We start from the raw sequence: 13,861 nt of genomic DNA, 5'->3' as shown, positions 1-13,861 counted from the left end.
ACTGACAGCTGCATTCTTTGATCTTCATCAATAAGTGCTCCAAGTTCTCCTCACTTTCAGGTAGCAAAGATGTTTCATCTGCATATGGCAGATTTAAGTTTTTAAATGAGCCTTCCTCCATTCCTGATGCCATGCTCTTCTTCATATAGTTCAGTTTCTCAGATTATTTGCTCAGTATCTAGACTGAAGGATCCATAGTTGGAAAATATGGCCTTGGTGATAGAAATGATGCTAGAGATCACATGATAGAATTCTGCAAAATCGATGATTTGTTCATTTCAAATACCATCTTTAGACAGCATAAGAGACGATTATACGCATGGACCTCACGAGCTGGAATACACAGAAATCAAATTGACTACCTCTGTGGAAAGAGAATGTGGAAAAGCTCCATATCATCAGTGAAAACAAGGTGAGGGGCAAATTCATATGCAAATTCAGACTGAAGCTGAAGAAAATGAAAACATGTCCATGAGACCCAAAATATGACCTTGAATATAACCCACCTGAATTTAGAGATCACCTGAAAAACATATTTGATACATTAAACACTAAAGACCAAAGACCAGAAGAGTTATGGGATGCCATTAAGAACATCATACAGGAAGAAAGCAAAAAGTCATTAAGAAGACAAGAAAAAAGGAAAAGATCAAAATTGATGTCAGAAGAGAAACAGAAACTTGCTCTCCAGCAAATGGAAGAAATGAGGAGGTACAAGAGCTGAACAGAAAATTTCAAATATCAGCTTGAGAAGACAAAGTCAAGTATTACAATGACATGTGCAAAGATTTGGAGTCAGAAAACCAAAAGGGAAAAACACACTTAGCATTTCTCAAGCTAGGGAACTGAAGACAAAATTCAATCCTCGATTTTTGTCATTCAAGGATTCTCTGGGAAAATTATTGAATGATGCAGAAAGCATTACAAGAAGATGGAAGGAATACACAGTCACTGTACCAAAAGGAAATGGTTGATGTTCAACCATTTCAAGAAGTAGCATATGATCAAGAGCCACTGATACTGAAGAAGGAAGTCTAAGCTGCACTGAAGGAATTGGCAAAGAACAAGGCTCCAGGAATTTATGGAATAAAAATAGAAATCTTTCAAGAAAGTGAGGCAGCACAGGAGGCACTCACTCATCTATGCCAAGAAATTTGGAAGACAACTACCTGGCCAACTGATTGAAAGAGATTCTTATTTGTGCCCATTCCAAAGAGAGGTGACCCAATGGAATGCAGAAATCTTCAGACAATCTCTTTGATATCCCATGTGAGTTAAGTTTTACTAAAGGTAATACAGAAACAGCTGCAAGCATATATTGACAGAGAACTTCCAGAGGTTCAAGCTGGATTCAAAAGAGGACATGGAATGAAAGATATCATTGCTGATGTCTGATGGATCTTGGCTGAAAGCAGAGAATACCAGAAAGATGTTTACCTATGCTTTATTGACTACACAAAGGTTTTGGATTGTGTGGATCATGACAAGCTATGGACAACATTGTGAAGTATGAGTATTCCAGAACACTTAACTGTGCTCATGATGAATCAGTACTGGGACCAAGAGGCAATTGTTCAAACAAAACATGGGAACACTGAATGTTTTAAAATGAAGAAAGATGTGCAACAAGGTTATATTCTTTCACTATAAGGAGCTCTGGTAGCATATTGGTTACGAATTGGGCTGTGAACCGCAAGGTCAGCAATTCGAAACTACCAGCTGTTCCACGGGAGAAAGATGAGGCTTTCTGCTCCTGTAAAGATTTAAAGCCTCAGAAACCCTGTACAGGGTCACTATGAGTCGGAACTGACTCCACGGCACATAACAACAACAACATACTTATTCAAATGTATGCTGGGCAGATAATCCAAGAAGCTGGGTTATATGAAGGAAAATGTGGCATCAGGATGGGAGGAAGACTCATTAAAAACCTACAATATGCAGATGATACAACCTTTCTTGCTGAAAGTGAAGAGGACTTAAAATACTTACTGATGAAAATCAAAGAGCACAGCCTTCTCTATGGATTGCATCTCAATGTAAAGAAAACAAAAATCCTCACCACTGGACCAATAGACAACATTCTTTTCAACAGAGAAAAGATTGAAGTTGTCAAGGACTTTATTCTTCTTGGATCAACCATCAACACTCATGGAAGCAGCAGTCAAGAAATCAAACGATGTATTGCATTAGACAAGTCTGCTGCACTAGACCTTTTCAAAGTCTTGAAGAGCAAAGATGTCAGCTTGAAGATTCCAGAAGAACAAATGGACCTGTCTTGGAAGAAGTATAGCCAGAAACCTCCTTAGACGTGAAGATGGTGAGATTTTGTCTCTTGTGTTTTAAACATTTATCAGTCCCGGAGATGGACATCATTCATGGAAAAGTAGAGTTTCCGTAATAAGTAAGTAAGTAAGTAAGTAAGTAAGTAAGTAAGTAAGTAAATAAATAAATAAATAAATAAATAAATAAATAAATAAATAAATGAATGAATGAATGAATGAATGAATGAATGAATGAATAGGACGATCCCTTACAATATGGACTGACATGGTGATAAATGTAATAGGCACTTGTGAGAATGGCTTAAGACCAGGCAGTGTTTTGTTCTGGTATGCACAGGATCACTATGATCGGAACCGACCCAATGGCACCTAACAACAACAACATTAATTTTAAAGTATGGTGCTATAGGATAAGTTCTGGGCTGCTAACTGGAAGTTTGGTGGTTCAAATGCCCCAGCCACTCCTCAGAAACCCTATACTGGGTTGCTATGAGTCGGAACAAACTCGATGGCACTCAACAACAAAAACAAATAAATTGATGAAGCACCTTTTCCTCACCCTATTTGAAGTTTATCTTCTTATCACTTTTGGCCCTTTTGACTTACTGTTTCTCTCCTAATCCAGTTCATGTACTATTCTGACCCATTCAAAAGCCATGTCATGCTCATTGCTTCCCATGTATCATCACTGAGAGTCTCATTGCAGTGCATTGCAAACATTTGTCTGCAGTTTCTCCAAGTTTGCAGTTTTAGTATTTCGAGAGCTTCATTTATTACTATATTAGTGATATACCATTCCAGATTGTCCACAAGCATAGCATCTTAAAAGAACATACATTTGTGACCTCACACACTTTCTGAGAATGGGAACCTGGAAACAACTTAATTATGTGGCTCTTAGGATTTTTTAGAAGAGTAGAGGTAGGCTGTGGGTCTCCATAGAGATTTCAGAACATGGAAAAGCTTGCTTTCCCCAGAATGAGTGATTCCTATATCAGCAATCACTAGGAAGTAATTCCAATATATCTGAAAGTTTGAATGCCCTAAACTAAGGGACTTTTTGGACAATAAGAGCCCTTCATAATCCTGACAATTTTCTTGGAGCAAGAATCTTTGTTAGAGTACATCAGAAAATATTTACACGCTTTAGACGTCTGTACACAGGAATAAGGGAGCTTCCCATTTCCTCGAGCTATTGGATGTTGAAATGAGAATGCAGACCTTTAGAGACTTTAAACTTGATCCCACAAATGTCTTGTGCAACATGTCACAAAATGTCTCCCTGTGCACCTATGGGAGGAGTTACTTTTTACATTTTTTGGACCACCTTGCTCACTTGGAACAATTATTAAAGTATTCCTCTTTCCCAAATCTAAAAATTCCTTTATGTTTGCTTCACTTCTATTGTTTAATGATACACAGTTGCCTTCTTGGGAGCAGTTGGAGCTTAACTAGAACAGTTCAGCACTTTGTTAGTTCCACAAGCAGCAGTGGCACACAACTACCACCACCATCACAAATAGCATGGGGGCCGACTTCGCCAGCTATTAGCAATAAAGTCAGCACTGGGGATATTTCATGATACAATTTTACTCTTCCACAAAAGGAGTCAAATTTTCCTAAGTGAGTTTTCAGTTTCTAACTTTCGTATTTCTATGGTTAAGTTTTGTAACTTTTCTACTTTGGAAACAAAATGCTTGTACATTTAAACTATTCTCACAGTACAGCATTCCTCTTAGTGATAAATGGGCATGCTTCAAGCTGGGAGGTTCAAAGGTGAGAAAAGTCTCAAGTAAAATCATCTTCACAGTACAATGTCTTGCTTAATGATAAATGTCATGATTTCAGCTTGGGGAGATGAAAGGCTTTACATTTACTCTGAAGCAGAACCCTTGCCAAGTGCTTGCTACAACTGATTACAGATGTGTCTAAGTAAGCGGTGTAAATGGCAGAGGACAAGTTACTATTGAACTGGGAATGTGTCATTATTTTTCTTCTCCTCTGCAAACCACAGTTTGTGCTGCTTAGGAAATCATTCCTAGTGCCATCCATAGAAGAAAATTTTGATGTGAGCATAATTATTAAAATGTTTCATCAGCTCCTATGTTTTCTTCACATAAAATTTAAAAAGTAGAACCACCATCAGCCCAAATCATCACTTGTTCCTTGTTTACAAGCTTATGCTTTTGAACATTTTTTTTCTAGAACTAGTCTTCAAAGAACTGTCTTCTACTTTGGTCAAAAACATCACAATTTAAAGAAGAAAAGTAGTACATAAGTTATTGATCAAATTGTCTTTTCCACGGAACATCTCAAAAATGTAAATATGATTTACTTTGGGGTGGGTTGCTGGGAGAAAAAGACAAGAAAGATAGAGACAGGAGCCACATTCTGAATATATTCAACATCATAATGGGAGGGAGCCTCACAAATGGACTTTCCTTCAAAGCTTGCTCATATGAAGACTCTTTCTCCCATTTTTTGAAAAAGCAAATTGGTCTGCCTTTATTTACGTATGACGGAAGTGTTATGTGAGAGTAAAAAGTAAATAAAGTCAGTATTGTTTTAAAAGCATGAATTATCAATTAAAATGATATTGTGAGTTTTTCTGAGATACTTAACAAACTAAAAATTATAGTGAAAGGAGAAAATATTAAGAAATAAGAATGCCTATTATATCTATGGGCATCCTGGTATGGCACTGTGAGCTAATGCGTCAGCCTGCAAAGTCGTTTGAACTGCAAAGTCAGTGGTTCAAGCTCACCATCTGCTCCTTGGAAACCCTATACAGGGTCACTATGGGTCAGAATCGACTCAATGGCACTTAACAACAACAACAACAACATTATATCTAGGGGCCTTTGTAGTACAATGGTTAGGTGCTTGTCTGCTACCTAGAAGTTCAACAGTTCAACCCCAACAGATATTCCATAGAAGAAAAGACTTGATCATAGGCGTCCACAAAAATTACAGCTTTAGTCTTCTGGAAAGATGGTGGATTAGGCAGACACACTACACAGACCTTGTACAACAAAGATATGAGAGACCAAATGAAACATAGATAAAAATCCTGGAACCCTGAATTTCATAGGAAAGGTTAGAAAAGTGGATCGAGTGCTTGCTCAGAGAAGAAGCTGAACAGGGACAGCAGGAGAGGAAAACTGACTGGTGAATAGCCAAATGTGGTGTGAACATCTTGAGCATTTATGAGCAGCTTTGGCAATAGAAGGTGGTCCAGCAAAGCACATTCATAAATATGATGGGAAAGGCGGGATTCCTTCTTTTAAACCATGCTTTCCTGGTAATCAGAGGTGTAGCCAGCTCCCACCCTCATTCATCACAGACCCATCTCTCCTCTAGGAGTTCAGAGTCACATGGTTAGAACTACATGGTTGAAGCCAAGCGACTTGGAGGCAGGGGCTGACTGTACTGCCTTTGTGCTCTGCTTTGGTGCCTGGATTCAGGCAGGTTCAGCTCCAAATCTGCAGAACCCACAGAGCCACCAGATCAGCATTTAACCAGTCCCCCTACCCCCAGCTTTCCTGTGGTCCTAACAGGTACTGAAACCAGTTCCATCTAGGGCCTCCAGGAACTACTTCTGGATTGAGTGCCCTGAACATAGATAACACCTTCTAGGGCCAGGAACTCTGCTGTCACATCCCTCCCACAACCACATAAGTTCCTTGGCTTCCAGGAGTCCTAGAGTTATCTCCTCTCCAGGTTCAACAACTGCACTGCTTTTGTTTTGTGAGTTGATTTTTTTTCCTTTTAGTGTTTATTTGTTTTTGTTTGTTTATTATTTCTTCTTCTTCTTCTTCTTCTTGATCCATTCCCTTGATTTTTTTCCTTTATATCTATGTTTTTGTATTTTCTTCTGTTTCATTTTTCTCCTTTTATTTTTTTCCCTTTTGATCTTTTTTACTACTCTTTATTCTTTCTCTTTTCATCTTCACGCACCCTCATTTTTGTAAGTAACATTCTTATTTCTTCATTTTATTTTTCTCTTATTTTTCTGTTCTATAACTACATTTCCTGTCTTTCTTTTTTCTCTTTTTAGTAAGTATATTCTTTATTTCTGTTTGTTGTCTGTTGTTGTAATTATTTTCTTTTCATTGCTGTTTTCTTGATTGTTTATTTTGTTTTGCTTCCTGGAGTGTGTGTGGAGGGTGGGGGGTACTCCTGTTTCATACCCAATAGGAGACAGCAACGGCAACTGTGCCCATTCAGTCTAGTCACAGCTATAACTCCACCCCCTGGAAAGAGCCAATACCAGCTCCATACCATCTGATCAATGATAGAAAGTAGTCAGCACCAACCAAGTCCATCCTAAATGAAGGTGCTCAAATGGGAAAATGAGAACAGTGCACACTCTTATATTTTAAAAATACACCCATTGGAGATGTTGTTGAGAGTCTAAGAACACATTAACATACGATCATAAATTAAATACAAATCTGATAATACCGAATGTACTAGAGACAACATGACCTATGTAAACTAACACAGACTGAAGTGGAAAACTTGAACAGGCCTATAACAAAAGAAGAAATTGATCAAGTCATCAAAATTGCCAGTTTAAAAAGATCTAAGTCTAGATGCCTTTGCTGATGGATTCCACCAAACATTCAGAGTAGAGCTGACACCAATTTTACTCAAACTATTCCATAATATTAAAAAGGATGGAAACTCCCCAATTCATTTTCTGGAGCAAGCATAACTCTGATACCAAAACCAGGCAGAGGGATCACTAAGAAAGAAAATTATAGACTAATATAACTCATGAACATAGATGCAAAATTCTCAGTAAAACCCTAGCCACTAGAATAAAAAAAAATTACATTATGACTGAGTAGAATTTGTATCAGGTATGCAGGGATGGCTCAATATTAGAAAAACAATCAACGTGGTCCATCACATAAATAAGACAAGGGGGGGGGGTTTACCTGATCTTATCAATTGATGCAGAAAAGCCATTTGGCAAAATCCAAACCCATTTCTAATAAAAACACTCACCAAAATAAGAATAGAAGGGAAATTCTTCAACACAATTAAGGCTATATGCACAAAGGCAACAGTCAACACCACTTTCAACAGTGAGAAAAAAGAAATCATTCCCCTTGCAATTTGGAACCATACAAGGATGTCCTTTATCACCATTCCTATTCAGTTTTATGCGGAAAGTCTTAGAGCTATGCAAGAAGAAAGGGAAGTTAGAAGTACAAAAAGTGGTTTGGGAGGTGAGCACTCAGAAGGCATGCCTATGGGTGCTATGGACCGGGTGAGGCATGCTGGGTACTGAAGGGAAGTGAAGTTAGGCCATGGCCAGGGCTAGGGCTGCCTGGGCAGGGTCCTTGGCCTCTTCTGGCAACCCATTCCTATAGGAGCCATGACTTGGGGACCTGGTGTTGGATTTCTCCCAAACTCAATACCAGGCCAAGGACTAAAGCAGAATGGGTGGTACCAAGTTTGAGCACATTGAGAAGAGATGTCAAGAGCTGTTTGGTGGAAATTACTGTTATGGCATGATCCAAAACATGAATGGGGAGATCTGTATCCACTACCCCAGCACATCGTATTCCCAGAGTATGAGAGTACTGAGGAGAAAGACATGTTTGAGAGTACTGTGCAGGTGGGCAAATTGCAAGACATCATCAACTGCAGCAAAATGGCCAGATGCAGAGGAAGATTTGTGTGTCCTGCAACCCTGTTTAAGGGTGGGCACAACTGCAGGTCAGTCATGCTGGTTACATTGGGGTTGCTGTATGGATACACTGGCTATAATTACATTATCTTACGGGGTGCAGATGATGCATGGGAGGATGCAGAGGATGTTATAGAGGGCTACTGCATTTTCCGAAGTATGATACACACCTTTTGATAAGGTCAGAGGCCATTACATCAAGCTGCTCCAGTACCTGTCAGTCAAATACATCTGTCATCTGATGGTGAAGGAAAAAGAAGGTGAAATTTGGCATGAATGCAACCTCCTCAGAGAAAGTGGACAAAGGTCAGCGCTATGCTGATTTCATTTACCTCTCCATTCCATACCCAGGTTGTAAAGTTTGCAAGGACTATAAGGATTGGGGGATTACATGGATGAAGGGCTCATTTTTAACTGGAAGTAGGCCCAGTCAATGCCCCATGGAGCTTTCCTGTCTCTCTGACCCACTCTTTGAACACTGACTGGAGCCAGTAGCAGAGTTAGGACCTGGTGCAACAAACACAAAACTATCTGAAACTGTTGCTTTCCGTAGTGAACAGTGACAGTGATGACAATGGGTTGTTGGTACTGGGACTGGACCCCACACTTCATCTCTCTGCTGTGCCTTTCCTTGTGTGCTGATGAGCTGATCCACACATTCCTGAAACCTGATGAGATTCTCTAACTGATGGTGGCCTACACTGGTTCCTCTTTGGATAGATGTTAGTCGATTGGCTCAGAAAAAGAGAGATGATATCCTTCTTGTGCTTCTGTTTTTTGAAGCCTATCAGCTCTGAGGAGTTCTGTGCTCTGAAGACACACAGGAGGAAGAGTTTGCCGGCTCAGGATCCATTTTGGAAGATACCTGCATGCTGAGCAGAGGGAACATGGCAGCATCACCAGCCTTGGCAGCGACTTCTCCCTGGTCATGGAGAGCTCTCCAGGAGCAGCTGGGAGCTTCACCTAAGAGGCTGTGGAGCTGGTTCCTGCAGGCGCTCGGAATCAGGCAGCTTTGAAGAAGACGCAGTCATCCTCACCATAGAGTGTGCTCTGCAGCAGACCACAGCCCTCTGAAGAGCTCCTGCCTGCCCACCCAGGGCTGGGGGAAGCCAGACCCTCCAGTTCCTCATCCTCAAACCATTCTGACTTTTCCAGACCGGGTTACAGTCCCCTGTTGTTGTTGTTGTTGTTATTAAGTGCTGTCAAGTCAATTCTGACTCACAGCAACCCTGTATAAAGTTTCTGAGGAGTGGCTGTTGAGTCTGAACTGCTGAGCTTGCAGTTTAAACCTGCCTTGCAGTCCAGCACATTAACCCACAGTGCCACACCAGGACTCCCTAAACCTAGGATGGAAACTTTGACTGATTGGGATAACTGATGGCAGGAGATGCACTCAGCTTTCTTGGGTGCATGTAGTAGACAGAGGGGTTCTGATGGGCCAGCTCCAGTCCTTCTATTGCCCTGCAGGAATTGCTGGAACAGGTGGGCCATGGTGTTGGACTCTCGGGCATCAGCAGCAACACCCTGTGAACCAGCCAGCCCCTGCCAATTTCCTCATCACCTCTCAGCTCATTCCTGAGGGGACTCAAAGTCATGCCCAGCCAAGGGAGACTACACAGAGGGAAGCCTCAGAAACTCTTCTCCTGCCACCATCCACATGGCAACCCCAAAGTCAGAGCAGGGCTCCTGACTGGTGATGGCTACTCACCCACCCCAGACTTGGCTAGGACCCCCACATCAACTCAGAACTGTGTGGGGTTTCCCTAGTGCCTTGTGGAGGCCTGAGTACAGAAGACACCCCCACTCAACCTCATTCTTGCTTCTTGGGGAGGAAGGGTCACCTGCACTGAGAATGAGATGGTTTGATACCTATCACAATAAAATGCCTTTTGGAACTGGTGGAAAAAAAGGAAAGAAAGACAAAGGCATCCAAATTGACAAAGAAGAAGTAAAATTATTGATTTGCAGATGATATAATCCTATACTTAGAAAATCCCAAAGACTCCACAAGAAAATTATTGAACTCATCAATAGATTAGGCAAAGTGACAGGGTATCAGATTAACATGCAAAAATTAGTTGAATTCATTTATACTAATAGAGGACTCTGAAAAGAAAATCAGGCAAACAATACCATTTCCAAAAGATGAAATACTTGGGAATAAATCTAATGAGAGAAATAAAAGACCTATATGAAGAAAATTACATAACACTAAAAGAAAACAAAGAGACCTGCAAACATGGAAGACTATAGCCTGCTCATGCATAGAAGACTTAACATAAAAATGTTAACATTACCAGAAGTAATCTGCAGATACAGTGCAATCTGGATTCAAATTTCAACATTATTCATTAAAGAGATGGAAAATCGAAACTATATGGCAAGGAAAAAGACCCTTGATAAAAAGTAGGAGGTCTTTCATGTCTGGTTCTCAAAAACTATACAACCACAGTAATCAAAACAGGCTGCTACTGGTACAATGAAAAACACAGAAATTAATGGAACAGAATTGAGAACCCCAAAGTAAATCCATCAGCCTATGAAGTAAAACTCTTCCTATTTGCAGATGATATAATTCTATACTTAGAAAATCCCAGAGACTCCACAAGGAAATTTTTGGAACTCACCAATGGATTTGAAAAGTGGAAGGGTGTAAGATTAACATACAAAAATTACACTACCAGGACTCCTTGGCTTTAATAGAATTGTAGTAAATGGATCATTTAATCATATTTAGTTGAATGAGTCTCAGTTTTTTCCTTATTTTCCTTTTTTTTTTCCCTAAGAAGTTTTGATTTTGCCCCTACATTTTATAGGTGATCATTCAAAGATAATCAGTAATAATACCCTTCTGCATTCCAGTCTTTCTCTTAGATGCTGTTATCCATGGAACCTATGCCTTAAAACACTGCAATTATTTTTCAGTTTATAATACTTAAATAATGTGTTCATTAAATTGTGCATTGTGCGTCTTTTTATATTTTATATACTATGATGATGATAGTAAGGAGCTTTGGTAGCATAAAGGTTATGAGTCGGGCTGCTAACCTCAAGGTCAGCAGTACAAAACAACCAGCTTTCCACAAGAGAAAGGGGAGGTTTTCTGCTACCATAAAGATTTACAGCCTTAGAAACCCTATGCAGGGTCACTATGAGTAGGAACTGACTCCACGTCACACAACCACCACCATGAAAATGGTAGCATTGCAATTTCGTTTGTGCAAAAAACAACTACTATGTAGTTATTTAAGATTGAGGGGATAAAGAATATAGGTGGTCCTCCAAATTCTATTTAAGGGAGACCTGGTGTGGTGCTGCGGGACCATGCACTGGACTGCATAGTTCAAGCTCACCAACTGCTCCTAGGAAATCCTATATAGGGTCACTATGAGCTGGAACAGACTCAACAACACTTAACCACAACAACAAATTCAATGTGAAATGCAATACCAGCTTTTTTAGTGTGTCCAGTTTCGAAAATATTGACTTACCAGGTGGTTAGTTGCCAACAAGAGACTGATTGGCTGTTCAAAAAGAGAACAGATGCCTATACATGACCTAGTCTACTTTTGTGTCACATGTCCCTGTTCAATTCAGCAATTATGAAAATAAAAATACATTTGATGCTGAATTTTTATGCAAAACTTTTTTTCCATAGAGACCCAGCAGGTTTTTTTTTATCGTAAGTTTAATAATTATAAAAATAATGCTAATAAACTTAAATAGTAACACCTATTGAAGAGTTACTAAATGCCACATTACAAAATCTTAATTTTGAATAACTATGAAACCTTACATTATGTGTAATTATATGTATGTGTTAAGTACAGTCATGTTGGTTCTGACTTACATTATGTGTGATTATATGTATGTGTTAAGTACTCTTATGTTGGTTCTGACTCCTAGGGACTCTATATAGGGTTTCTAAGGAGAGGCTGGTGAACTTGAACCACCAACCTTGTGGTTCAAACCGACTTTGCAATCCATTGCATTAACCCACAGCACACACTCGGACTCATGTGTATGTTGTCATTGTTGATAGGTGCCATTGAGTCAGTTCAGGTTCATAGTGAGTCTATTCCCAACAGAACAAAACACTGCCTAGTCCTGTGCCATCCTCACATATGTTGCTATGCTTGAACCCTTTGTGGCCACCAAAGAACCAATCCGTCTCCTTGTGGTCCTTTTTCGCTGCCCTTCCACTGTACCTCGAGTTCTCTGTGTTGTTGTAGAATGCTTATTGCAAGGTTGGCAGTTCAAACTCACCAGCCACTCCACAGACACCCTATACAGTTTTGCTATGAATGTGAACTGATGTGATGACACTTAACAACAACAACCACTTTTCCAAGCATGATGTCATTCTCCTGGGACTGTTTTCTCCTGATAATATGTCCGAAGTATGAGAGACAAAATCTCACAATCCTGGTTTCTAAGGAGCCTTCTGGCTGTACTTTTTCCAACACAGATTTGTTTGTTTTCTGGCAATCCATGATGCTTTTTTTTTTAAAGCTTTTATTGTGAATTGAGTGATAATCTACATGGCAGAACATCAGTTTTGCACTCAACCAATTGCATTTTGTTTCATTGTAATGATTACAATACCGTTTTTTGATATACACAAAAACAACCAAAAAACACATTTTGCATACCAGACAACTGACCCTCAGCACACAGCCTTTCTGTTTCCATGAATTTAGAGTCCTCAGATGCTCTGTCTCTCCACGACATTGCCTCTGTCTCTGTCTCTGGTGTCACTGCTTCTCTCGTTAGAATTCCATACTCCACTAATGCTCTTCCTTACTGATGGTCTTATGGTCCTCTGTTCCTGGAATGTAAAATTAACTACTCCCCTGGTTTTGTTACACGTCTTCTACCTTTACAATTGTGACAATTGCAATTAGTCATGATAACAATTACTATTAAATCAAAAGAATCCTATCCCCATCTCCCTTTACCTTTTATTCTAGACAAGATGGAAACCATTCAGTGGGGATTGTACCTTCCCCTGCTCTCTCTGAAACTAAACCCAGTCATGAAAACTTGTAAGCCAGCCATTTCATGCCTTTATAGCCACCACCATCCCCACCCCCACACACTTTAGGTAGCCAATGTCTGAATTGCCCATCCCAATCAACCCTGTGTATTGAGGAAATATGCTTGACCCTTGCTCTGAAGACTCCTTCCCTCTTGGTTGGTATTTTTGTGCTACTACATCTATAAGATAAGGTCAAATTTATCAAGTTGTAGCAATTTACACTTGCCTCCTATATCAAATTTCTTTAGCTTCCTTTAGTTGAGTTTTGGTCACCAAGCCATCTAGGCTAAGTCAAATGGGTACTATCTGCAAGTTTGAGCATTCTTGCATGCTTCCCCCCACTTCACATCAGTTGGACAGTTTATTCTCAGCTCTAGCCCTCAGTGACTAGATCAAGGTCCATGGTTTCAGTGGTTCCTAAGTCTTCCCAAATTTTGGACCGACCAGGCTTTCTTCTTCTCTTTCTCATCTCAAGGTCACAGAAGTCTGTGGAACATGTCTTTATTACTCTTTATAGCTCAGCCCATGTCTTTATTACTGCCTTTCTCCACTAACACTCATTGGTAGATCAACATGGTCACCAATGAGCTTACAAGTGTGCTCATGTGTTCCTTTTGAGTTTCAGTCTTGGAAGGCAGTTTGTCCTGAAGTAACTTGAAGGCTTGCCTTGATGGCTTCCAGCAAATAGCTTGCTTGTTCTTAGAATGGCTGAACAGTCTGATTTTCTATGTCTCTTTCTCTCTTTTCCCTCTTTACCTGATGGTCTTTCTTTCAGCAAATATTTTCTGTTCCTCTAGCCATTCTGGGTTGGTCTATATGGCCTTTCAAGTGGGAATG

The 13,861-nt window shown here is 39.9% G+C and overlaps 1 pseudogene; it reads left to right on the top strand.

Moving 5' to 3' along the window:
- The first annotated feature begins 7,603 nt into the window (after nt 1-7,603).
- On the top strand, nt 7,604-9,516 carry LOC102841100 (annotated as a pseudogene).
- The last annotated feature ends 4,345 nt before the right edge of the window (nt 9,517-13,861 follow it).

The sequence above is a fragment of the Chrysochloris asiatica genome, unplaced genomic scaffold (assembly GCF_000296735.1).
Source record: "Chrysochloris asiatica unplaced genomic scaffold, ChrAsi1.0 scaffold00093, whole genome shotgun sequence".
Taxonomy (NCBI): Eukaryota; Metazoa; Chordata; class Mammalia; order Afrosoricida; family Chrysochloridae; genus Chrysochloris; species Chrysochloris asiatica.
Note: the sequence above shows the minus strand (reverse complement) of the source record. Positions and strands in the feature narration are given on the sequence as shown.